Raw genomic sequence first — 24965 nt, forward strand, 5'->3', positions numbered from 1 at the left:
CCTGACCAGGACGCGATGGACCCGGATGGAGGCAGCCATGCAGTGGCCCTTTATCACCACTTTGTGAGCATCCCACTCTGTTGCCCTATGTGGAGTCGTGCTGTGATTTTGTGGGAAGTAAGTGGCTAAGCATTGAGCTAGTTCCGTGCGGAAAGGGGAGTCTGTCATGGCCTCTAGCTGCAGACGCCATATGGGTATCCAAGCTCTCGGACGGCCCCTAAGGGACAGTGATCTGACTCAGTACACGCCAGGTAATCATAGATGTAGACCCTGTGTACCACCGAGGTTGAGACAAAGAACAGGCCTATCCTTGTGTGTTAATCATGCGAGTTAATCATGAGAGTAAAATGAATATTCACGGTCTGACAGGTGTCGCATTTGCCAAACGTCACACAGGCCATTCTTCATCTTCCATTCAACAAACTCATGCAAGATCTGCCTGCTTGGGGCGGAAGGTGGGGGGGAACAAGCGATTAAAATGGATATCTTGAACACAATTGAAATCACCACCCCTGAATACTCTCCACAGAAGGATCCCTAAATAGGCTGGCAGACATAGCATGTACAAAGCTTTTTTGGGTGGAGTTGGGTGCATAAAGCGCCATAAGAGCTAAAGGCATGCCATCAAAGGAGCCCTCCAAGAACACATAGCAACCGTCTGGGTCTAACCATGTGTGGGAGATTGTGAATGGTACACCCGGTGCAATCCAAATTGCAAGACCACGAGCGAAGGATAAAGAAGTAGTGCCCACCAATTGACCCCTCCAGCTAGCGCGCATTCTCTCTATCGTGGTTGAGGATAAGTGTGTTTCCTACAATATTGCAATATGGACTTGGTGTCGTCTCAAGAAAGCATATATGTGTTGTCGCTTGTGCGGAGTGGACATGCCCCTGACGTTCCATGTGACCACATTATAATGAGAGATGTGTACCCGGAGTTGTACAACCATTACTATACTATAATGTAAGACCGAGGAAAGGCCCCCGAGCACCAACCCTCAGCTGTTCGTATAGTTTCGATAGGCTCCCGCCCCCGGGTAAGGATCTCGACACGAGAGCTCCAACAGATCTTCGCCCCTCCCTCTTGACTATTAATCCATGGCAAAAGCTAAACGAACCAATGGGGCTACTAGTGAAAAAGTGCCCAACAAGGTAGGCATTAAAACAATAACGTATGTCATGTATAAACAACACAAGTAAATGGAACAAGGCCTGCAAGCAGTCATGGAAAGGAACTGGTCCATATAGAGTGGGGCGCAGTGGTAGCTATCAGACTGCGGAAGTCTCGCATCCGGCCACCCAAGCAGCAATACAGGCCTCAGCTGCTTCAGAGTTCAGTCGATATATTCCAGCCGTGCGACCCAGGCCTAAGCCCCACATTTTCTGGAATGACATGTCCCTCACTAAGCAAGTGAGAGTAAAGAGTAAAAGTGCATATGGATGCATCTCTCATGAACAGAGCAGTGGTAAAGAACATGTAGGTCACATGTCAGGTGCAGAGCGTGGGGTGAGCTGCGGGCCCCAAGGGGAACCACCAACATCAGAAGAGTCCACCTGGTCGGCTTCGGTATCAGCCAGGTCCCCGAAGGCCGAATAAGGGTTGGATCCAAACTGTGTGGCCTTGAGGATTAGGCGGGTGCAATCCTCCGCCGATTGCGCCTTGGTAGGTTTGATCTCAGAGCAAGCCCAATGCCCGCGTCTTCCCTTGGGGGGCGACCATGACTCCTCCATATCATTTTGTTGCACAGGCTGGGCGAACCCCTTAGCATGTAACCAAGTCCAAACGTCTTCCGATGAGGAAAAAACGTGCACTGCTGAACCGTCTTGTATCCGTAGCTTTGCGGGGAAGAAGAGAGCATATTTAATATTATGTTCTCAGAGGCGTTGTTTCACCGCGTAGAATGAACCAAGCCTTTTTTGGACATCGGCAGTGATGTCCGGGTAGGCAGATATTGATGCGTTCTTGAACTTTTGTGGGCCCTCTTTATGGAACAGTTGAAGTACCAAGTCTCTGTCATAGTAGTTGAGGAAGCGGGCAATCAATGGACGGGAGTGGGCACCCTGTGATGGAGGTCTGCCTGGTATTCTGTGGGCACGCTCAATTGAGAAGAATTTTGGCACTTTGTTCCACAGAGTGGTGTCTGTCAGCCAACCCTCCAAGAACAGTTCCGCACTAGGGCCCTCGGCCTTCTCTGGGAAACCCACCAGGCATATGTTATTGCATCTTGATCTCCCCTCTGCATCCTCAGCTCTACACCAAAGCTCGTCCACTTCTGTGGTTAAGTGGGCCATCTTCTCCTGGCGGACCTTCACATCAGGGGACAGCTTCGCTATGTCGCTCTCCGTTTCCGCCACTCTCTCCGCTAATTCCCAATGGTCGGTCCGTAGAAGGTTGACGTCAATTGTAACAGCGTCGATCTTCGTCTCAAGAGCAGATTTGGTGTCCAGTATGGCCTGTAGTACCCTCTGGAACTGCAATGTCTGATTATGTAGGGTGACTTCCATCTGGCGCAACGCCTGGGAGGTCGAGTCCGGGCCCCCAGCCGTCATCCCTGCCATCTCCATGGGAGTCAAAGGGGTCCTGGTGGGCTTCGGTTTACCCATCCGGTAGCCCTGGTCGTGGGTAGGCCCCAAGTATAAACACTCCACAAGGCTCACATCCAACCAGCTTGCCACTGGGGTGTACATCTAGGAGGATGGGAGTGGGCGCTAAAATGGTCAGCCAAAGGTTCTGCGGAGATGGAGCATCCAGAACGGCGCCAGTGCGTTGGCAGATTTAATAGAATGGCTCCACAAAGCAGGAAGATGAGAGGTTGGGCGCAGTGCAGGTGTGTTCCACCTCAGTGCGATGCAGAGGCAATATAAGGCAATACTGGAAGGAGAGATTGGCCCTCAGAGTTTGTGCTGATCTAATATTTCTACATAGCTAGCAGACATACTATCACAGTCTGAAGGACTCCGTAGGCCAGGTTAACTCCAGTAGCACCAAAAAGGCGACCCGCTCTAGAAATCACACAATGTGACTAGCGAGCCGAAGCCCCACGGCGATGGCAGTGGAACAGATGCCAGTTGTGCAACCGCCACTGTGGGGGGCTCGATCAGCAGGAAAGTAAGTAGTGTTTGCACCCCCGTAAACAGGGATACACGTGTGGTAGCAAGGTAAGTAGAGGATCCACAGGTCGCACACGGCTCTAGTTGTGGCCCAGGACGTGCCAGCTCATCAGTACATCACCTTGTTGGGGCCCTCACATTCCCATCCATTTGATCCTGTGGTGTTCCTGGTGCTCCCCCACATGGGGACCACGGCAGACGTGGCCCACTGATGTACAGTGGAGGTGGCGCCTGGGGTCCGCCGTCACGCCCACCCCATACATCAGTTAGAGCATGGGGCCCCAAATGGGTGAGATGTCAATGGTAGCGCCCCGCACATTGAGGCACTCATGCAGCAACGAGGTCGATGGGGGCCTTACAGGCCACGTGCGGCACCAGCCAATGCTTGGGAAGCACCGCCGAATCTCCTCCTCACCTTGTCAGCACTCACTCATGCTCACGCCTATGAAATATTGTGTCTCACCGCTGGGGCTTCCCATCACAGGAGTAACAGAGGACGGTGGAGGGAATGCTCAGGGCTCAGCAGAGCGCCAACCTCTCTCGCCAGGCGAGCGAGGAAAGCCTGGACACAGGAACAGAATAAGTGGGTGGCCTGGAGCAGAGCTGCAATTTATGCTGCCGCTCCGGTCGCCATCTTGGACACCTACTGAAATATACTCTTTGAAGCACTCTCATACTTGCAGCTACTGATGTCACTAGAAGCCCACTGCACTCATCTCTTACCAGAGCTCTACATGCATATCTTCATTTAGCATCAGTATCCCATCACTATTATTACTTTTATTCTGTGTTTTTTGTTATTGTTTGATTGTGAACAATCTGATGCACGCTCCCTAATTATTTCTGTGAAATAAATTAATGTTCAGTGCCATGGTTGGTTCAGGAAGTATCAAGACTAGATAGATGATTATGTAATACTTAGAGCAAAAACAATCCTTTTCCATTCTTAAAGATATGTTTTCAGGATTTCCTAAGACCATTCATCATATACAAATTAAATGAATCAGAAGAAGCTTATAGTTTACCTCACAAACGGGTTTGGTAAGAGAGGCTTTTGGGGAGAGACGGCGGAATGTCATATGAATAGCTTATCTTGAATTCCAAAATGTGTGTGTGATAAAGGTCTGTTTTTTCAAATATGAAATAGCAAAATATTTATTGGTTGGAGTTCAGTTGGCGCTGTTAGAGATTCTAGAGTTATGAATGGGCCATTTTGGGCAGCCTAAAGTCTCAGCCCGGATGTGTGTAGGTATGGTACAGTCTCTTTGATCTGAACAGTTCTTATATGAGAAAAGAGTAGAGTCACGTTCTGTTCGTTGGTGTTTTTAGAATACTTGCAGGCTACTAAGTGGCTCATCTGCATTATTCTTCCAGCATAGACAGAAACACTGCATAAGTAACCACTGCTGTCTCTATTTCAGAATAGACAATGAAAGGTGGTCTTTTATTGTCAGTTGGGAGTATGGTAAACTTTTCCAACACCTCACTTCCAAGGTATACAAAGTTCTCCTATCTGTTCCTGTCCATATATTAATACAGTATCTGAAGATATCCTGCAACAGAACTTTGGAGTGACTGCAATGGAGTCTTCTACTGTAGACAGTTTCTTTTAGAGTCACAATTAGTATTTAGCACAAATGCAAAGTGTAAGAAATTGGGTTATTAGTTGCAAAGGATGTGAGGCCTTCAAAAGCAATAAGGCCCTCATTCCAACCCTGGCGGTGGAGGGCAACGGAAGCACCGCCAACAGGCTGGCGGTGCTTCCAGGGCCATTCTGACCGCGGCGGTAAAGCCGCGTCAGAAAAGGGGAACCGGGGGTTTCCCGCAGGTTTTCCCCTGGCCCAGGGAATCCAAGCAGCGCCGCCATGGGGATTCCGACCCCCTTCCCGCCAGCCTGTTTATGGCGGTTTACACCGCCAGAACCAGGATGGCGGGAACGGGTGTCGTGGGGCCCCTGGGGGCTCCTGCACTGCCCATGCCACTGGCATGGGCAGTGCAGGGGCCCCCTAACAGGGCCCCATGAAGATTTTCACTGTCTGCAAAGCAGACAGTGAAAATAGCGACGGTTGCTACTGCACCCGTCGCACCCCTGCAACACCGCCGGCTCCATTCGGAGCCGGCTTCTATGTTGCAGGGGCTTTCCCGCTGGGCCGGCAGGCGGCCTTTTGGCGGTCGCCCGCCGGCCCAGCGGGAAAGCCAGAATGGCATCCATGGTCTCCTGACCGCGGAGCGGCCATTTGGCGGTGACCACATGGCGGGCGGCGACCGCTGCCCGCCGCGGTCAGAATGACCGCCTAAGTCTGCAATTGTCTTTTTTACTGAAATCCAAGAACTCCATTGTAGCCCTTGTCTCTCTCAGGATAGCGAAGGAGAGCAGTCTAAGGTCTACCCAGGGGAGGTGGTGTGGGCTAGTAATTGCAGCTTGTTGGTACACAACAACAAAACATAAATCATTGTCCAGACAGTGATTTTTTTCTTTTAAAAGGGCAAATTATGCTTATTACACATATCCTAATAAACACTACAAATTAAATTATGAATATATACATGAGGTAGAAACAGATACATTTGGTAACAACCAAAGATCATGTTACACCCCTAGTGAATCCTGAACAATATTACCACAATAACCATCACTTCTACTACATGTAATATCATATTAAAAGAGGGCTGTCATTTTATATAAGGCAGGCCTACTGGCTTTGTCAGGGTGTCACCACACTAGTAAAAGCAGCTGTATGCCATAATTCCACATTGTACCACAATTCAAAACAATGAACACAGTATGATAGGCACTCCTTTGAAAGGCAAAATGGTTGTATCATCAGGGGTGTGGCCAAAGCAGCCAAGATGATACACATGTCCAAAGTGTGCTCAGGAGACTTCCTCTGGCATTCTGGCTAATCCTGCTCCCTGGGTCCCTTTAACCATTGACTGACATACCGGGTGCCTTCCTCGGGGCTGGGAGCAGCCCTCCCATGACTCGGAAACACCTGTGGGGTTACTGACGAAACAATATTTCCCTATGGCTTTGTGTTGGAAAGTGTTTTTTTAGTAAGGGCAGGTAGGTACCTACACTTACGAATAACACCACAATCACAAATAAGGTTCAGTTAAGGTCCCAATAATATGAACCCTTGGTAGCTTGGCTTATGAGCACTCAGGCTTAATTTCAGAGACATGTGTGTAAAACATTTATTATCAACAAAAACAGTGAATAAGTAAAACACAACACGCAATAAAAATTTGACATCAATTTATAAAAATAGGAAACATTGACACCAAAATGACAAAAATCAAATGTAGGGAACCGGAGATAGGAGTTTGTAAAGTTTAAATAAAAAAATTGCTTTCCAGTGTCTAAAAGTGCAAAGTTCCAACCATGGCTATCTGGTTGCACCTTACCGGGTCATAGTCAAAGTTTGAGGCATATCACGATAGGGCCAGGTCCGATACACTAAGCAGAAGGCCTCTGCCAAAATTTTACCTTCGTACTTAGTCACTTGTTTGTTTCTTTTTTCCTCATTGTCGAGCGAGGTTCCTCAGTAGGATGGGTTGCAAGTCATTGGCTTTGTTCAGCGCGAGGCCTCAGTGAACTCCTGGATGTATTGATTCTAGTCATCGATAAGCTTTCAGTGGTGTGAACCTGATTTTCAGACAGAGGTCCAGTTTGACGTCACTTGCTTCACTGTCATCAACAGGTCAGATCATTTATGCAGCTTTTTCACAAAATTCCTCCAAACGTCTCCAAACTCCTGGATCTTTTTCCAGAAGGTCTTTTTGGGGTCTTGAAGTGTCCACAACACCAGTCAAGGTTCCAGAAGCTCTGAGTTGCTCCTTAGAGAGTTGGAACTACAATTCCCACAAGGCACCTTGTCAATTCCTCAAACGTTCACTGGATGCTGGTCATCTGGGCTCTTCTTGCAGGAGTTGATTCAGGGGACTCTTGGTAGCGCCTTTGCACCTGTTGCTTACACAGAGTCCACTCCTGAGTCTTGGAAGCAAGGCAAAGTTCTCTTTTTATGAAGCCCTGAGTGTGCAGCAGATGCAGTCCTTTGGGGTGCAGACCAGGAGTTCAGCAGGGCTGTCCTTCTTCCTCTGATTTGTTCTGGGTCCAGCACGGCAGTCCTTCTTCTTCTGATTTCTTTCAGCAAGCATTTGAGTTGCTGGCAGCTCTCCAACATTTATCCAGGTTTCACGGCTTATAAGCAGAGGGTAGCTCTCACTAATGGGGTATAGGGTTCCACAATTTGTGATGACCACTTCCCTAAAACTTTGACATAATTTTGCCCCAGAAAGCATTCTTTCTCAAAAATCCAAGATGGAGAAAATCTCTGCTGGAGGTTCAGGTGTGGGTAAGGACACCCATAGGCGTGGTTAACCTTCCCTTATATTCCCCTTCCAGCCCCTCTCCTAATTCAATTACAGGGGCTCCTATCTGGCTGGGGACGTAGGAAGTGGGGAGTGGGCCTGAGTCCTGCACTATCTGTCTTCTCCGTTTGAAGACCAACTTGGCTACCCAGCCCATTTCCTGTCCTGGCATCTGCTGCTGCAGATTTGTCCCCACCAGATGGTCTCTTTGTGTCAGCCCTGGCCACTTCACACCTCATCACAGTAGCATGGCTCAGCCTGACATAGCCTGACCAATCAGAAGAGGCTGCTACAGGACTGATTTTAGGTAACTTTCGGAAAGAATTCTAAAACTCTTTTCTTATAATATTTATAATACACCTAACCTTGGAAAGCTGTTGGATTTATTTTAACTTTTACTCCAACACTTTGAATCACCATTCTAGTCCATTACTATCAAAAGTTCATATTTTATTAGAGTTTGAAAAAGAGTTCACAGTTTAGCCTATGGAGTGGGCAGTGCTATAATGGGGAAAAACAAAATGTGCCATTTTCCCCTCTCCAGGGCATATAAAACATATTTTATGATGTTCATGCTTATAATTGCAATGTACCCTATCCTTGGGGCATCTAGGACAGACCTTAGGGGTGACATATATAAAAAATAAGGTATTTTGGGACTTTGGAAGTACTTTTAATTCCAAAGTCGATTTTGGGCTCAATTTTATTTTTTAAAGCAGCCTGCAATTCAGCGTTGACTTTAAAATGACGGCAGGCACCACTGCAATGGACCCTTAAGTGCCTGAATTCCACTGGGGTCCTTAAATCTAAATGCCCTACCATATAATAGGTACTTACAGGTGGGTTGTCAGAGCCAATCGTAATTATGCCTAATTACCATATACCTTTAATACAGAGCACTGGCTCTGGGCCTGCTTGGCAGAGCCCAGAGCATAGTCAGAATCAGTAACCACCAGTATAAGTCAAAAAAATGTGGATGACCAGGGCAAAAAGATGACTTTCTCACACTTTGCTGCTCTTCTTGTATTCCACAATAGTGGTGACCGGCAGCTGTACAATGTGTGCTTGGGGCTCCTCTCTCTAGGCTTGAAACTGATAGAGATCCACTGAAGCGGCTTCTGTGTGACATTGAGGGAGAGCACTGCTGTGCTGGACTTCCGCCCCCCCAGGTCAAATTTCTGCCCCTGCTCTGTTCTGGTACAGAAACATAGGGCGAGGTCAATTCAATATATGATGCTCTTCTCCACACATTTGTGAGTTATCAATAATTCCTGATCTTAGTTCTTTTACACTCCAGAGGTAACCTGGGAGTGAGCAACTGAACAGCGATCTCTCAGCTCCTATGAGCCTCTGTGGCACCCACAGAGGCTCTGTGAGCCTCTACGGCACCCAGATGGCACCAGGTCTTTTCCTGGCTGGCTATCACCCACTCCCAAAACTTGCAGTTGCCCTAAATCAAAGGGTAGGAAGGGGAAAGGGGTGGTGGCAAAGTTCCATTGCTCCCTGAGAGCCTGAACTGGCCAGGTCCCAGACAGAGACCGAAAACCCCTTAACTCCCTTGCTGCCGAAAATTGATGGAGGTATCACTTCCGGCACCGAGGATCACCTGATTGAGCCAGTGTGACTAAGAAACAACTCAAAAATGCTATTAAATATCAGCCCTGGACCCAGGGTGCCTAATCCATGCTGTGGCCTTCACATGCTGATTCTACATAGGAAGAAGTCCACCTCAAATGTCCTGCTATGTTTTCATTTTTTGCTGCTGGATATTGTTGAAAGAAAGGCGCTTCAGGAGAAGAAGTGTAGGTTGGGTGAGGTTTGGAAAAGTTAAAATGGGCTCTGCATTTGCTGTTTTTGTTTATATTTTGCTTGGGTTGACCGCTCAGGCCAATGTGTTATATTCCCTGCTACTCTGCTTGGGGCATTACCACCTGGTAAATCCCACTTTCTCTGATTGATCTCGCTATGAAGGTTAAATTTATTTGAAGGAATGTAAACGGTCTTTTGAACCATGTTCAATGTACCAAAGTTCTTAAGTTACTTCTCCCACCACCAATCCATAGTGGCTCTGCTGAAGGAAACCCATCTAATGAGCACCCATTGTCCCTTCCTCTATCAATTTGATTACAGCTGGGTCTATCATTCCATCTTTACCAGAGGGTCAAGAGGGTCAGCCATCCTCCTGCATGAGACCTTTCCTCTGGTGGTCATCCAGGTCTTACATTATCCATTGAGTAGAGATGTGGGTGTGACTGGAATCCTGGAGGGAAAGCCCTACAATCGATTAAGTGTTTACACCCCTCTCAGATGCAGGGGAGACCCTCCATGACAAAGCACAACTAATCAAAAACTTATCGTAAGGCATGCTGCTCACTGGGGGAGAATTTAACTCTGTTGCTGACCCAGTCTGGGATGTTTTGTCTCTGTCTCACAGGACCGCTGGGCCCTCTTTCAATCCCTTAACTCATGGACTCCCTCAGACTCTGCGATGTCTGGAGGGTCTGGAACACAGGTGAATGAGTATTTATACACAAATTGTCATCTGCTAAAATTATGTCCTGCACTGACTATGTCTTCCTCCCAACCGTGGATGTATCTGCCATGGTGGGAGCCCCTGTGCTCCCCAGGTTATTTCAGACCATTCTCCATTGCTTCTCTGGCTTGAGACTCCACACCATCATAGGTGACCTATGTGGAATCTTAATGCCAGGTTCTCTGTGGATGAGGGGCTTGTGGAACATGTGTTTGAGGAGCTTAGCTCCTACTTTGAGGCCAATGTGGGGATAATTCAGAGTGCTTCTACATTGTACAAAAAGCGCTACGTAGTAGAAATTGAAACCTGCATACTCTGAAATGAGACTGTGGTTGCACCCCATGCAACTAAAGCAGTGACCCAACAACTGGACCTAGATAGGGTTGTGTTACACCAACTGGTCTCTCAAGAGGAAAACCAATGTTTACATCCCACTTCTCAACTAATACGAACATGGTGATAAAAGTAGTGTACTCCTATATTGTCTGGTGTCTAGAAACATATTTCTCAGTTGGTCCGTGCCCTGGTGAATACTTCGGCTTCCTTGGTCACCACTTTTAAGGAAATTGTGATGACCTTTGCTACCTATTGTGAATGAGTCTATACCCACTAGCCCCAGCCTCCATTTGAATGGGCTAAGTCATTGTTTTTGAATATACCCCTCTCTCATTTGACACAGGTCCAGCAAAACACCCTGGAGGGACCAATCACTGATTCGGAGATCGAAGCGGCAAAACATGACTTCAAGACCAGGAAATCCTCCGGTCCGGATGGATTCCTTCTCAAGTATTATAGTAAACTCTGTGATATCATAACCCCCACCTCCTTTGGCTCTATTCAAAGGCCATGGGGAAGGGGTCCTTCCCTCCAGAGCCTGACCTTGTGATCATTGTCGTGATTCCCAAAGAAGACCAACCATTGAAAAATGTGGGTCCTATTGTCCAATCTCATTCATAAATGCAGATGTGATCATTTATGCCAAGGTCTTGGCGACTAGACTTCAAACGGTCCTCCACTCCCTGATTCACCCAGATCAATGTGGCTTTATGCCAGACCATAGTACCAGACACTGCATTCAGTGCTTACATGTAGCCCTGGCTCATGTCAGTGAGATCGGGGAAGCAACAGCTTTGCTGCTAGTCAACTTTGAAAAAGCATATGACACTATTAACCAGGATTATCTTTGAGTGTGTTACGTCAGATATGGTTCAGCATCATGTGTATCCTTCTGTATTCCCAGCCAATAGCCCAGGTTATGGTCCATGGTGTCTTGTCCAGGGAGTTTCCAATCAGACACAGTACCAGACAGGGCTGTCCCCTTTCCCTGCTCCTCTTTGGCTCTTGCCATTGAGACTCTGGCTTTCATGATCGTGATGCACAGATGAGATGAGATGAGGGGATGGTGCTTGGGGGGGCTCTGAGGATAGGATTACACTCTATGTGGATGACATCCTCCTTTTCTTCATGGATCTAGTGGTGACTGGCCTTCGAACCCTCAGGCTTCTCCATCTCTTTGAGGAGACCTCAGACCTCTAGCTGAATGAGAAGTCTCTTCTTATTCATTTACAGGGAGATAACGCGTGGAGTGACTGGCAGAACACCACCCCCATCCGCTGCCTCAGCTTTAAATATCTGGGCATACATGTATCAACCCTGCTGAGCATCTTTTGTGTCCTCAATCTTGTACCCCTCTTGAAGGAGACCAGAACCAGCTGGAGGCATGGCAAAATCTCCCCCTTAATCACTTGGGCAGAGTCGCACTCATCAAGATGATGATATTCCCCTGGTTTTTATATATTCTGCAAAACTTCCCACTCTACATTCTTAATATGTGGTTTAACTAGGTGGGGCGATATTTCAGTCCTTTTTCTGGAGAGGCCGTCCTCCACATATTGCCCTTGAGCATCAGTTTGCTCTCTCCAACACCCTGTTCCGCAAATATCTACAGGTGTTATAATGCTAGCCTGCAGGAGCTCCCAGAATTTAGCCTATTGGTGATGCGATTGTTGATGAGGGGTTTGGGACATGGGGGTGTCTCCTAGCTGCTTGGTGTTCTTATATGTAAAGCTCCAGAGATGTTCCAAAAGAGATGCTTCAAAAGAGATGTGAGGGGTGGATCAGGGAATTGGGGAAAGCTGAATGACGGCAGGCATGTATGGCCCATAGGATGCTGTGGTTATGTGCACGTTTATGCCTGGTCAAGCTACATTATCTCCACCAAGCGTGTATGAATTTTGAATGACTGGAACATCTGGATATCCTTCCAGATCCCAGGTGTGCCCACTGCCAGTCTCCAACAGCAGACTTTTTCCATATAGTCTGGCAAAGTCCGATGATTGGCCAATACTGGACCCGGATTAGTACTACCTTCTTGGCAATCGTGAATACATCAATCATATTAAATCCGAAAGTGGCCATGCTGATGACTTTGGGGGGGGACAGTGAGATAGAACTCTGGCAGGGTTGGCAGCTCTGGTCGCCAAAAGGGACATAGCTCAATCCTGGTAAAGACTTCCAAGGTTGTCACAATGGAGTGCGGGTATGGACTGGTGTGCCAAACAAGAAGAACCAATTTATGTTGTCTGGGAATGTCCACAGAAATTGTATTTACAAAGGGTTCTCCTCAGTGCTGGGAGCTATGCCTCATAGTGTGGCTTATACTGCGGTGGGCAAAAGGTGATGGTGGAGGTGGAAGGGGAATGTGACTGACATTAGGGAGCTCTGTTTATGTTTATGATGTTTTGCTTTTCCCTTGCACCTTTTTTGTCAAAATCAAAAAAAATTGTTGGTAAAAAAAAACTGCTGTGATGTCAACATGAACATTTTAAACATAGCATTTCTAGAAAAAAACGTGTCTCAGAGCCTTTCTTTCTGTATGATATGCAGCCATGGAACTAACAATTAGGAGTCCCCAGAGGGCAAAACACCATCTCCAGGACTGCTTTAATACTGTGGAAAGCCTCTATTGTGGTCTTCATTACAAGGCTCCAGGTGACTTAGGATGCACATTCTGGGACACTCTATGGGCAGTGATTTCTTTAATGAGATGCTTACTGTGCTCCCTTTTCTTAAGAATGCAATCTCTTGTCATGTGGGGCATCAACAGAATTGGCTCTTTGATTCTTATTTTTTACTGGTAGTGTATGGAGACCACACCTGTCAAGCCTGATCTTTTCCTGCTGCTCCTGTTATGGTGGGAGCAAGAGCTTCTTTGTCTTTCACCTGAAGGTTATATGTGTAAACTCTCCCTGCCCACAGTGAGAGTAAATGGGGAGTTCAGAGGCGGCCATGACCTTTCCCCAAGACACAGGCTCATGGAGTTGGAAAGTCACCAGGCAAGAGCTCCTTGTAAGCCCTGGAAGATTGGGTCCCTTGGGCATTTTTGCTTGCGAAGGCTGCATGCGAGATGGGGGCCCTAGGGCTGAAATTGGCTTAGGGAGGAGGTCCCATGCACACCACTTTGGCATGGGATTTAAAATATAAGAGAGATGTGCCAACTCCCAGAACCTGGACCACCCTGGGGGTATTTTTAGGAAAACCAGCAGAGCACTTTTTACTTGATTCTTCATTTCTTTCCCCTGGGAGGCAAACTTCGTAGGCTAGCTTCACTTGCCCCGTTGGGCTAATTTCAGCAAACTTGGGCTTGTTCTGGTAGCTAGCCCTAGACATGAGGAGCATTTCTCTCAGCCCTCCTGGCCTCTAAAGATGGGGCCTGGGTTCTTAAGGGCTCTATGTACTAGTTGTATCCTCTGCCTGACTCCTGGTGCTCTTCTCCTGCTGATGGGGGCATCTTTTGCATCGCCTCCACAACTGGCCCACACAACACCCGTCCTACTACTCTCCCCCAGTCTCAGATCCCCATGGCATATTGAAGGTTCATAGAAGGTCCTGGGAGAACCATTGACGGTCCTCCTGCAGGTCCATCTCCCTAACTGTTCCTCAGGGATCATACAAGGGCTAGTGAAACTGGCTGTGGTGAGACCCATCCTACTCCTGGGGTGAACTGCAGTCAAGGTCCCAAAGTCCATCCTTGAAAGCCATCAGATGGCTTCTCCTCCCAGCTGGGCATCCTTTCACCCATGTCTCTCCCATGTCCAGTGTCTGTTCAACTCTTTATCCCTTCTTCAGGAGCTTTTACGTAGTGATAGAAAGTTCTGGGAACAGGAACCCCTGGCCAGTCTTAGAATGCAATATGATCACATCACTCCTGTCCCAATCCTCCTAAACAGCATTTTAGAACAGTCCAATATTGCCAGTTGAAGTTGTCTGTGGAAAAAGCTCCCCTAAGCTCCTCCCCTAACTGACATAGCTGTCTGATCTCTACCTGCCAAAACTACAAAGGTGAACCTCTCCTGTGTTGGCTACAGAGGCTCGGTCCTCCGTCTTTATTTCAAGGAGCCTGGGATGTCCCTGGCTAGGTGCAGTGTGACTAGCTAATTAACAAATGTAGATTTCCACACTCCCATTGTTAATTGCTCTGCTGTAATGGAGGCATTTGATTCATCTGCTGAGGGATAGAATAAATAACTTGGCCAACCAGGTGGGACGAAGTCTTGGATTCTGATTCTGAGCTGAGCCAGGGCAATGTAACAAAACATAAAGGGGTCGTTATGACCCCAGCAGTGAGTGGAAATGTGGCAGTAGTACCTCCAACTGGCGGTACATACCGCACACATTATGAGAATGGCGGGTTGAATTCTCCACTCATACCGCCATGGCGATATCAGCTACTGGGCCAGAGATATCAATCTCCAACCAGGTGGACGGCATAGTACTGCCGGCTGCATTATGAGCCTGCCTACCACCATGGCTTTTGAAGCGTTAGCAACACCACGAAAATCATAGCGTTATGCGCTACACCGGCATACATGCATTCATACACACACTGACATGCACGCATTCATATACACACTGACATACATACATCCATACACGCATACTTCCAGACATGCTCACACACATTCTTACAACGATCACACTGACATGCAGACACGCACTCACATTACCATTCTTACACACATTCACTCACACGCATACAACCACGCAAACAAGACAACACACACAGATGCATTCAAACACACTCACACATTCATGTACACACTCAGACACACACACACACAACACCTACCTCCCCTGTCAGAAGCCCTATTTACCTTTGTCGAGGAAGGTCTTCCAGCACTGAACGGGAAGGGGCACTGCTGCCACCAGCCTCACCCCGCCAGGGGAACACTGCCAGGCCTTATCACAGGTCATGATAATGATGACGTAATTCAACTGGTGTGGCGGTGCTGGTGGTAGCAGCGCCTGCTTACCACCATCCGCCAGTATGATCACTGACAGATTTCCGCCCTTCTTGTGGCAGAAGTCCAGCAGTGATCATAATTAGGCAGACGGATGGTAGCCACAGTGATAGTATTTTGGCAGCGGTCACCACCATTGTTATAATGAGAGCCAAAGTGTTATAAGGAGTGTATGTGAGATTTTGTGGACTGTAAATTTCCAACTGGAGTGCATGTTTGTCCCCAGAATGATAACCTTCTAGACTCAGCAGGCCTAAGTAGGGCAGAAATGTACTTTAGTGAAGAGTTTTCAATAATATGTAACAATGTGTAAGCATCAATGATCTTCAGTAATCACTACAGACATACACAATGAATTCCGAATCACTTTATAAAGCCTTCCCTAGGTCAGTACCAATCCTTGAAGAGTCTTCTCTGCAACATGCTACATGTATGCAGAAACCGTGCTGCGCAAGGTGGCAGTCTCACACATGAGACCCGCACATGTGGTCACATGCTCATGTGTAGCCAGCCCCCAACCTCTTACCCTAGCAGCACAGTAGTGGCCCTATCTGGACGTTAGCACACTCAGTCCAATTACAGTGAATTTACAAACAGTGAGACCCAGCTGTTGAGACAAACTCACTGTAAAAGTCCAAAAACTGGGGAGTCCGAAACAAAAAATCATCAGGGGCTAAGTGGGCAGAGCACATTTGCTACACACAGTAGCTGAAACTATTTTTTTGCATGAAAGTACTTAAAATTCGTTTTTGATTTGGGATTATATTATGCAGATGTTACCTCAGATAAGTTTACAATGGAAGAATGCCGCTGATCTTGAAAGGACAATAGCTTGGCCTGTCAATAACATATCAAAGCAGTAATAACCTTAATTTTAATGGATAAATCATAGCTGAATATGAGCTATTGTTAATGTATCTGGATGAAATAGAATTGGAACTGGCAGTCTTTCTTAAAGTTAATTTTCATAAACGCACTGATAATACAGAGCATTAACAAGGTTCACAAATGTTATCACAAAACCACAGGCTCGTGATATGCTTTCTTAACTTGCTATTTTTATTATAGCAGATAAGAGTCATAAATAACTACACTTCCCAGTAAACCCAGCGCACGAACCACAGGCTGTGGGGAAGTGTAACCACCAATCATCATGAGCTGAGTCTAAACATAACAGGAAACAAAAGGTAATAGCTTCTTTTCTTACTGCTCTGTAACACATTATGTACTCCATGTCACAATTGTTTGTATTATATTTGATTGCAAGTGAATGTCTAATAGTATGGTGATGGGCTTAATCAGGCTGTTTTCCACATAGTTATGCTTCTCACTTGCTTTCTTTCTATATACATAGATACACTTTTGGGAATTGCTTTCCCTTACCTAGCACTTGGCTTCCTGCTAATGACACACTATGAGGCACATTTACAAGACAATGACGCATCGGTCACGATGAGCCACTTTTCTTGCATCACTCCTACCCCACCTAACAACACCATGATTGCGCTGTATTTACAATCCTGCCCACCATGGCAGTCATTTGGACAATAGCATCAACATTTTCAATCTGCTGTAACGCTTTGCTGCACTAGCGTGAAAAATGTTGACACTAGTGCAGCAAGGCACAGGGAGTGCAATTGATTGAAATGGGTGTGTCATTTTAACGGCTGCTCTGAGCAAGCGTTAAAAATGACAGAAAAAATGGCGCACTGAAAGGTTTTAAATTTCACTGCACAATTTTTATGGCCTCCCTGCTTCGGACCGTCCCTTTTGCATACACTATTCCTGGTGCAGGCATAATGTAGCACAAGGGTTTACAAGTCACGCAATGCAAGCTTTGCGCCACTTTGTAAATACAGAGTGGGAGTAAGTCCTCCTTAACGCTGCCATAGCATAAAAAAAATGATGCGAGGGTGGAACATGGTGGTGGTAGGCGCTTGTAAATATGCCACTTATTTCATGGTTGGAAAATTTGTATAATGGCCTGATTTGGACACTACAATGAGCATCATGCGCTGCTACTGTAGAATAGATTCAGCACTGTTGTAATTTCCTAATTAAAGGTGCCATGAAGGCACATATCCATTTATGACTTGCACCTGGGACACCTAATCATGTCTTTCTGGGAAAGCATTGGTGAAAACATTTGAAGGGATAATAGTTGATGGTATTGTCCATATAAAAGTTAGATTGTTTGGCACATGGCTATATTTCTCCTACCACAGAGGGCAAGGTCTTTTTTTAAATCAGCAATTTCCCTCCCTATTCTAGCTAGGAAACTCTGCTTTTAACGTTGTCATCCACTTAACGCTGTATTAAGAGCTCTGAAAACCAATACCATGGCCACCTTAAATGAACAATAAGGGGTGGGTGATCGTAAGGTACTTAGAAACGAAATTACATGACTTGGCAAACATAAGACGTTATTTGATTTACAGGAATGAGTTGCTCTCATTGTGAAAAGCAGTTTACTTTTTGAAATTCCCAATGGCATTCTCAAACCTTTTTTCAGCATATTGAGCCACTTCAATGAGGCCTAAACAATGGCATTTGGGGGTATGTAGTTCGTGTAGCAATGTATTGCTTTTTGTACCAGGAATCTCGCAAATCTGACAATAGAGTGGTCTCACTGAAAAACAAGAGCATCCTTTTTCTGTTCTGGCTCTCAAATGTTAGTGCTGCAATCGGTCAAGGCTTATTCATGAGGGTGGTGTGCGTTAGAATGCTCAAATGGACATACCAGTAGAACTGCATCCAACAAAAAGTATGCCTTCTAAACAGTGTACAGCACTGAATGCATACAATATGGCTTTACTTCCAGATTCAATGTTGAATACCTCACTAACAAAAGTAATAATCTAGTTCTCAAATATATGCAGTGTTAATCCTATACACATGAATACCATCTATTGGGCAAGTGTAACCATCCTGAAAGTATGCACGATTGCAGTGCCTGTCCTGCAGTTAAACGTCAGAATGATTTTCACTGTAGCTGCAGGGACTTAAATACATATGGTTAGACTCCTCTCCTCCAGAGGTTTTCTTGGCAGTGTGAAGCAAGACTGTCTTCTGTAATGGTGCTTTGGTTAATCAAACACTCCTATATACATAGTCCCCAATTACTTGTTAAAAAAAGCAGTTTAATGTTGCAAAAACTGGAGGATGTCTGTGGTCTTGGAGTTCTGAGGCATTTTTTGCCGTTAGTATCTTAACTTCAAGGTAATCAGGCTGTGGTGAGACAGGGCCTGTACATAAGTATCAGCACTTGAAACATCATGCTATGCTGAAGGGGAGAAAGAGCTCCTTAGACAAGCTGCACAACACATTGGTTCATCCAGAAGGTATCTTTGGCTCATTGTGCTTGCTCCTGGCTGCAGAAATAATTAATCTTGATTCGGTTTAGCAAGTCAGGTGGTTGTGAGAGCTCTTTTGTCAGCAATGTTGTTCCTGCGGCCAAGCTGGGCAAGTTGTCCTGTAGTATACAAAAGTAATGGTGGTAATGCTTGAATTAATCTCAGCCACTGGTATATGCTCGGGCCACTTCCCAGTCCATGATTATTTATCAAACTATGGGACATGAGATCAAGCATTCCATCCATCCATTTTTTGTACACTTCAGTGTGACACTTAAGTAGGACAGATATGCCCAGACGTGTGTCCTGTGCACACTGTGCCACTAAAAACAAGCTATACTCGACTGATAAGCCCCAATAAGAACCAAAAGTGGTCTTGGTTGCTTGTGTTTGAGTTCAAGGAAGACCTGACCTGGTGGGTTGGGCGGGCTGTTTCCCTTGGATTAGGGTCAGTACTTATTAACTTATGGCTGGGTCCAAACTGTGGTGTTATGGTGCACACAATAACAATGGGCTGGAGTGCAGCCCAGAGTAATTATCAGAATCTGAGATTAATTTAAGCATTCCATCCATCTCTTTTTTCTATACCTTAGTTTAATGCCCAAAGTGGGGTAGGTATGCCCAGATGCAGGTCTAGTGCACACTGTGCCACTGAAACCAAGGTATTCCAGAATGATGAGCCCTAATAAGGGTGAAACCAGTCTTGGGTTGCTTGTTATATGTTATGTTATGCTATGTTATGTTAACATACTTATAGAACGCTTGGGTGTCTTGTCACTAGTTAAGCTGTACCATCAGGATGAACCCATACTAAGGGCCTTATTTATACTTTTTGGTGCAAAACTGCACTAAGGCAGTTTTGCCCCAAAAAGTTTAGCACCGGCTTGCACCATTTTTTAGCACCAGCTGGGCACCATATTTATGGAAAGGTGCAAGCCGGTGCAAAGGGTAGGCTAGCTTTAAAAAAAATGACGTTAGGCAGTTTTGAGTCAAAAATAAATGATTCTGACCAGATTAGCATCATTTTTTTACGCTAAGGGGCATATTTATACTCTGTTTGCACTGAATTAGCGTCATTTTTTTTAACTCTAATTCAGTGCAAAACTAACTCCATATTTATACTTTGGTGCTAGACCCGTCTAGCACCAAATTTATGGAGTTAAAGTCATTTTTTGGAAGTGGAAACCTACCTTGCCTTAATGAGATGCAAGGTAGGCGTTCCCGTGCAAAAAAATGACTCTATGGCCTTAACACCATATTTATACTCCCATGTAAAAATGGTGCAAGGGAGGGAGGAGGCGTCCAAAAATGGGGCAAAGCTTGCTTTGCCCCATTTTTTAAGACCTGGGTCAGGGCAGGTGTTAGGGGACCTGTGGCCCTATTTCCATGGCGGAACACCATAGAATAAGCCCAGAGGTGCCCTCCCCAGGCCCTAAGGGCACCCCCACCCACACTAGAGGGACTGCGAGGATGGGGGACCCCATCCCAGGTAAGTACAGGTAAGTGCATTTTATTTTTGAAAGTGCCATAGGGGGCCCTGAAATGGGCCCCCATACATGGCACCAGGTGCAATGGCCATGCCCAGGGGACCCCTGTCCTCTGTGCCGGCCAGTGGGGTGGTGGGCATGACTCCTGCCTTTTCTAAGGCAGGAGTCATGTGGCATGGTAGGTTTAGCACCATAAAATGACACTAATCTGGTTAGAGTCATTTTTTTTTACTCTAACCTGCCTAAAGCCATTTTTTGGTGCTAAACCCTCTTCTTCTATACTGCCAGCCCCACCCGACTAAAGTAATTTTTTTAAACTCTAACCTACCCTTTGCACCGGCTTGCACCATTCCATAAATATGGTGCCCGGCTGGTGCACAGAAATGGTGCAAGCCGGTGCTAAACCTTTTGGTGTAAAACTGAGTTAGTGCAGTTTTGCAGCAAAAAGTATAAATAAGGGCCAATATTTTGTAAGTTTGCGCCACTTTTGTGTCATAAAATGACGTTAATACGGTGCAAAAAAAGTTTAAATCAGGGCCTTGGTGATAGATGGGTCTAGCACCAAAGTATAAATATGGAGTTAGTTTTGCACCGAATTAGAGTAAAAAAAAATGACACTAATTCGGTGCAAACAGAGTATAAATATGCTGCAGAGTATAAATATGCCCCTAAATATGGCGTTAAGGCCATAGAGTCATATTTTTGCATGGGAACGCCTACCTTGCATCTCATTAAGGCAAAGTAGGTCTCCATTTTCAAAAAATGACTTTAACTCCATAAATTTGGTGCTAGAGGGGTCTGGCACCAAAGTATAAATATGGAGTTAGTTTTGCACCGAATTAGAGTAAAAAAGAATGACACTAATTCGGTGCAAACAGAGTATAAATATGCCCCTAAATGTTGAAAAGCCAGGTTTTCAAGGCTTTCCAGGAGTCTAAAAGATTGGGCATCTCTTTGATCTCTAGAGGTAGATCATTCCAAGCCTTAGTGGCACCATGAGTAAAACATCTTCCTCCCCAGGAGGTTCTGCTGGCTCAACTTTGCCGACCGAAGTGTCCAAGTAGGGAAATGCCATTTGAAACAATTCTTCAAGAAGGCAGGGGCAGAATCGTGCAACTCTTAATAAGTGATGCGTAAGACTTTAAAGGTTATTCTCTGTTTTATAGGGACTGAGAGGGTTATGACTGATTTGCATATGGCTGGGTCCAATCTAAACTGAGGTGGCATGGTGTGCAAAATAACAATGGACTGTGATGCAACCCTAAGTTGTTACCAGGGGCTAAGATTAGTGCAAGCATTCCATTCATGACTTTATTTGTATAATTCAGTAGGTACATTTACTGTCACTGCGCTGAGCCTTACTACACACTTTGAACAATATTCCTCATGGGAACACTCAATAAGCGGGGCATTGGCCCTCTAAGATAAGACCACAGGTTTTCAGCGTGCAGGGCAGTCTACCCCTTTTCACCTTCATTTTATAGCCATGTCAGCTTTTTCATAGTTTTAGATCGTGAACAACTCTTGGTGGAAAACAGTCAACATTCTGTCCCTGTGGCCATTTCTCAGCTTCTGTGTTTTTATTTTGCAATGGCATAGACCCAGGGAACATCCCTCATAGCACCTATATATTTTTCAGTTAGGTTCAAGTGCATCCTGCTCAGAGTTCAGTTTGTCCTCTTAATAATGAATACCCCATAATGTTCCCTGATTTTTGGCTCAATGACAGATAAGCACACAGAAAGGCATACATATTATACAAACCTTCAGCCATTTAGAGGCCATAGTACAGAAAGTTTCTCAGAGCAAAACAGACATTTTCAAATGCTTTTTGTACCCTCAGGCCCATTGGTATTATTTATGGTGCCCCCTCGTCTCATGCAGCCTCTTCTATAAGATGGATGGTGCTAGAGTGCATTTTCTGTGGTCGTGATTGTGATCACAGTGGGTCATTCCCCTCATTTGTATGGGGCATTGCCTCATCCAAATAATAAAACGCTTTGCTTTGTTCCCACACCCTATTACAGACAGGAGCACAAAATCAAAGAAGCTGCTGGGAGACATAATCACAGTAAGAGGTGGGTTAGTAAGCAGTCACTGGTTTCCTCCTCCCCAACAATCTGCCAGCAGCAGATAGTCTTAAGCATGTCACCTCCCTGCAGGGGGTGCACTCTGTGCAAACAAATGTTGTTCCTACTCCAGTGTTTGGTGGATCTGCCATTTCAGACTTCTGCCTTGTCTTTCACAAATGTGCATACCTCAGAGGTTGTATACAGGTGGAGTATGCAGTTGCTAGAAGAATCAGAAGAGGAAACAGTACCAGTAGTAGGGCTGAATGGGTCTGAGAAAGAAGATTGGGCGATACAATTGCTCAGAAGCAAGAGCCCTCACACACCCAGATAGGCATCATGCTTCATGTTTGGGCAGCTCCTCATTGGGCCGGTGCTCCAATGCCCAATGGGCCCCTTGAGGAGGGTCTTTGCCAAACGTTTTTCAAAATAAGATGTTGTGATAAAGTGTAATTGGAGGTGCTGAGTTTGTAGATTGGTGTAAGTGTGCTATAAAAATAACTAAGACAGACCCTAAAAGTTTCAATATGTGGGACCTCTTGTTATTAATAAAAAACAAAGGGTGGCTGTGTTGGAGACAATGATCCAGTACAGCTGAGAGAGGAGGTAGTACAGCAGTCAGGATAACAGACTCGGAAGCTGGAGATCCAGGTTCAATACTTGGCACTGGCGCGACCTCCTGTGATTCTGGGCAAATCACTTAATGTCCCTGTACCCACGGACAACTCCTTGAGACCCTCACTGGTTGTAAGCTGTGCTATATAAGATCTACATTTCAATATTTATTATTTTACAGCTCACAGGAAAATGAGAACATCGGTCAACATGTTTTATGCCAAGTAAAGTCCCTGAAGATCTGGGCACTTCATCAGGACCTTGTAACGTCATCTTCCAATGATTGGGGTTCCCGTAGTGGTAATTAGCATCATTACCCAATCTCAAAAAGTCACCCTAGTGTACACCTTATGATATCTAAAACACAACCGTAATGGAAAAGAGATATATAGAGAGTGAGAGTTAAAAATAAGGAGGATTTTCAGTAGGTCAAACCCAATTGTTACATAACTGCATTAGGAAATTGTAGAAAATCCATACCGTAAATGCAATCTCACTTGTCAGTGAGCAAGCAAATACAGAAAAGAGCAAAAAAACAGAAAAGTCAACAAGAAGGTGACACACGTGCGACATCTAACGAGCGTACACATCTAAGCCCTATCATTCACATAAGTGATGGTGGATAACCACTATTATAGCTAATCTGGAATACAAAATTGCAGTAAAATCCCTCCTAAGTTTACCCAATTTGACTTATGTCCCCTCAGGTGATGGCAGAGACCATGCTAGCTGCGGAGTGAAACTAGCAGAGAGAAGTAAAAGTCAGCACTGGAGTAGTGGAGAAATGTACATAAAGTAAGAACTTTTCAAAGTACTCACACCATCCAGCACACTATGAAATCTGTGACCTACTACTCTCTACCACCATGGAGGTAGTGAGGGAGCAGAGGAGCCGGTATTTATGCTAGAGTGAGTGATAATTATCACTTGTAGGTGTGACGATGAGGCACATTTTGGGTCATCGCCTTCAGTGTCGAGCTAGATCATAATTCTGATGCACAATGTACCAAGTGTGCCACCATCTTGGGCAGGGCACAGGTGAAAATTCACAATGACTCTTACTAGTAAAACACACAGAGATTCCCACTCGGGGTTCAGCAGGTGTTGTGTGTGCTCTCAGTCTCCCGCTCTAGGCCGGCTGCTGGTAGAGAAAGCCTGTCAGGGCGGGACACAATGTTGGGCTCCATCATTAAAGGACATCATAATCCCTTCCGTCAGCCCTTTAACTGACCTTTTTTTCGGGGGAGGTTGGGTCAGAGGCAGAAGCAGAAGAAAAAGGGGCAAAAACAGATATAGTGGCAGGTACCAGAATCCCTGATGCAGATGAGGAGTCAAACAAAAAGCAACTGATTGTGGACCTATCAACCAAGACACTCCCAACAGAGAAGGTAATGTCCTCCAGAAGGGTTTGGGCTTTGTTCCCACAATCAGAAAGTATAAATTCCGACTGAATTGTGAGCTCCACAATTTCTTTAGAAAAATCAGGCTTTGTGACTTCTTTCACGACAAACTCACACCTGAGGTGACAGATACCGGGTTACACAACACGTACAGATTCCCATCAAATCCTAACTTTCAAGCAGGCAGTCCTCAAAGAAATAGGAGTATTCAATTATAGGCATCCATGCAATAAAACTTTGAACCAGAAACTGGCAACAGTAAATTCATTGGCTAATGGCAGTTCAATACAATCAAATCAGTGAACAAAGGTGGCCCGATTGTCATTATGTCCACCCCCGAATACAATAACAAATGCCTCCTTACCAGAGATATTACAGCTCAATCAGCTAGGATCCCATCACAAGACTCACTACTCAAATCAGTTCCTTAGTGTTGGCAGCTGAAATCAAGGGCTGGACAAGCACAATTTAGTCATATTTTGTAACTAACACCCACCTCAAGATGCAGTAGTTCTACATCCTTCCCAAAATGCACAAGGGGGTTACTGCCCTTCCGGGTAGACCATAGTATCAGATGTAGATTCTCTTCTGGAACCTCTGTCTAAGTAAAACAACTATTTTTTCAACCTTAGCTTATGAAAACACAATCTTTCCCTAAAGACAGCAAGGATATCCTTAATATTATTGATGGAGAAAACAACATCAGTTACATAGATCTCCTCATGA

Source organism: Pleurodeles waltl, chromosome 8, assembly GCF_031143425.1.
Source record: "Pleurodeles waltl isolate 20211129_DDA chromosome 8, aPleWal1.hap1.20221129, whole genome shotgun sequence".
Classification (NCBI taxonomy): Eukaryota; Metazoa; Chordata; class Amphibia; order Caudata; family Salamandridae; genus Pleurodeles; species Pleurodeles waltl.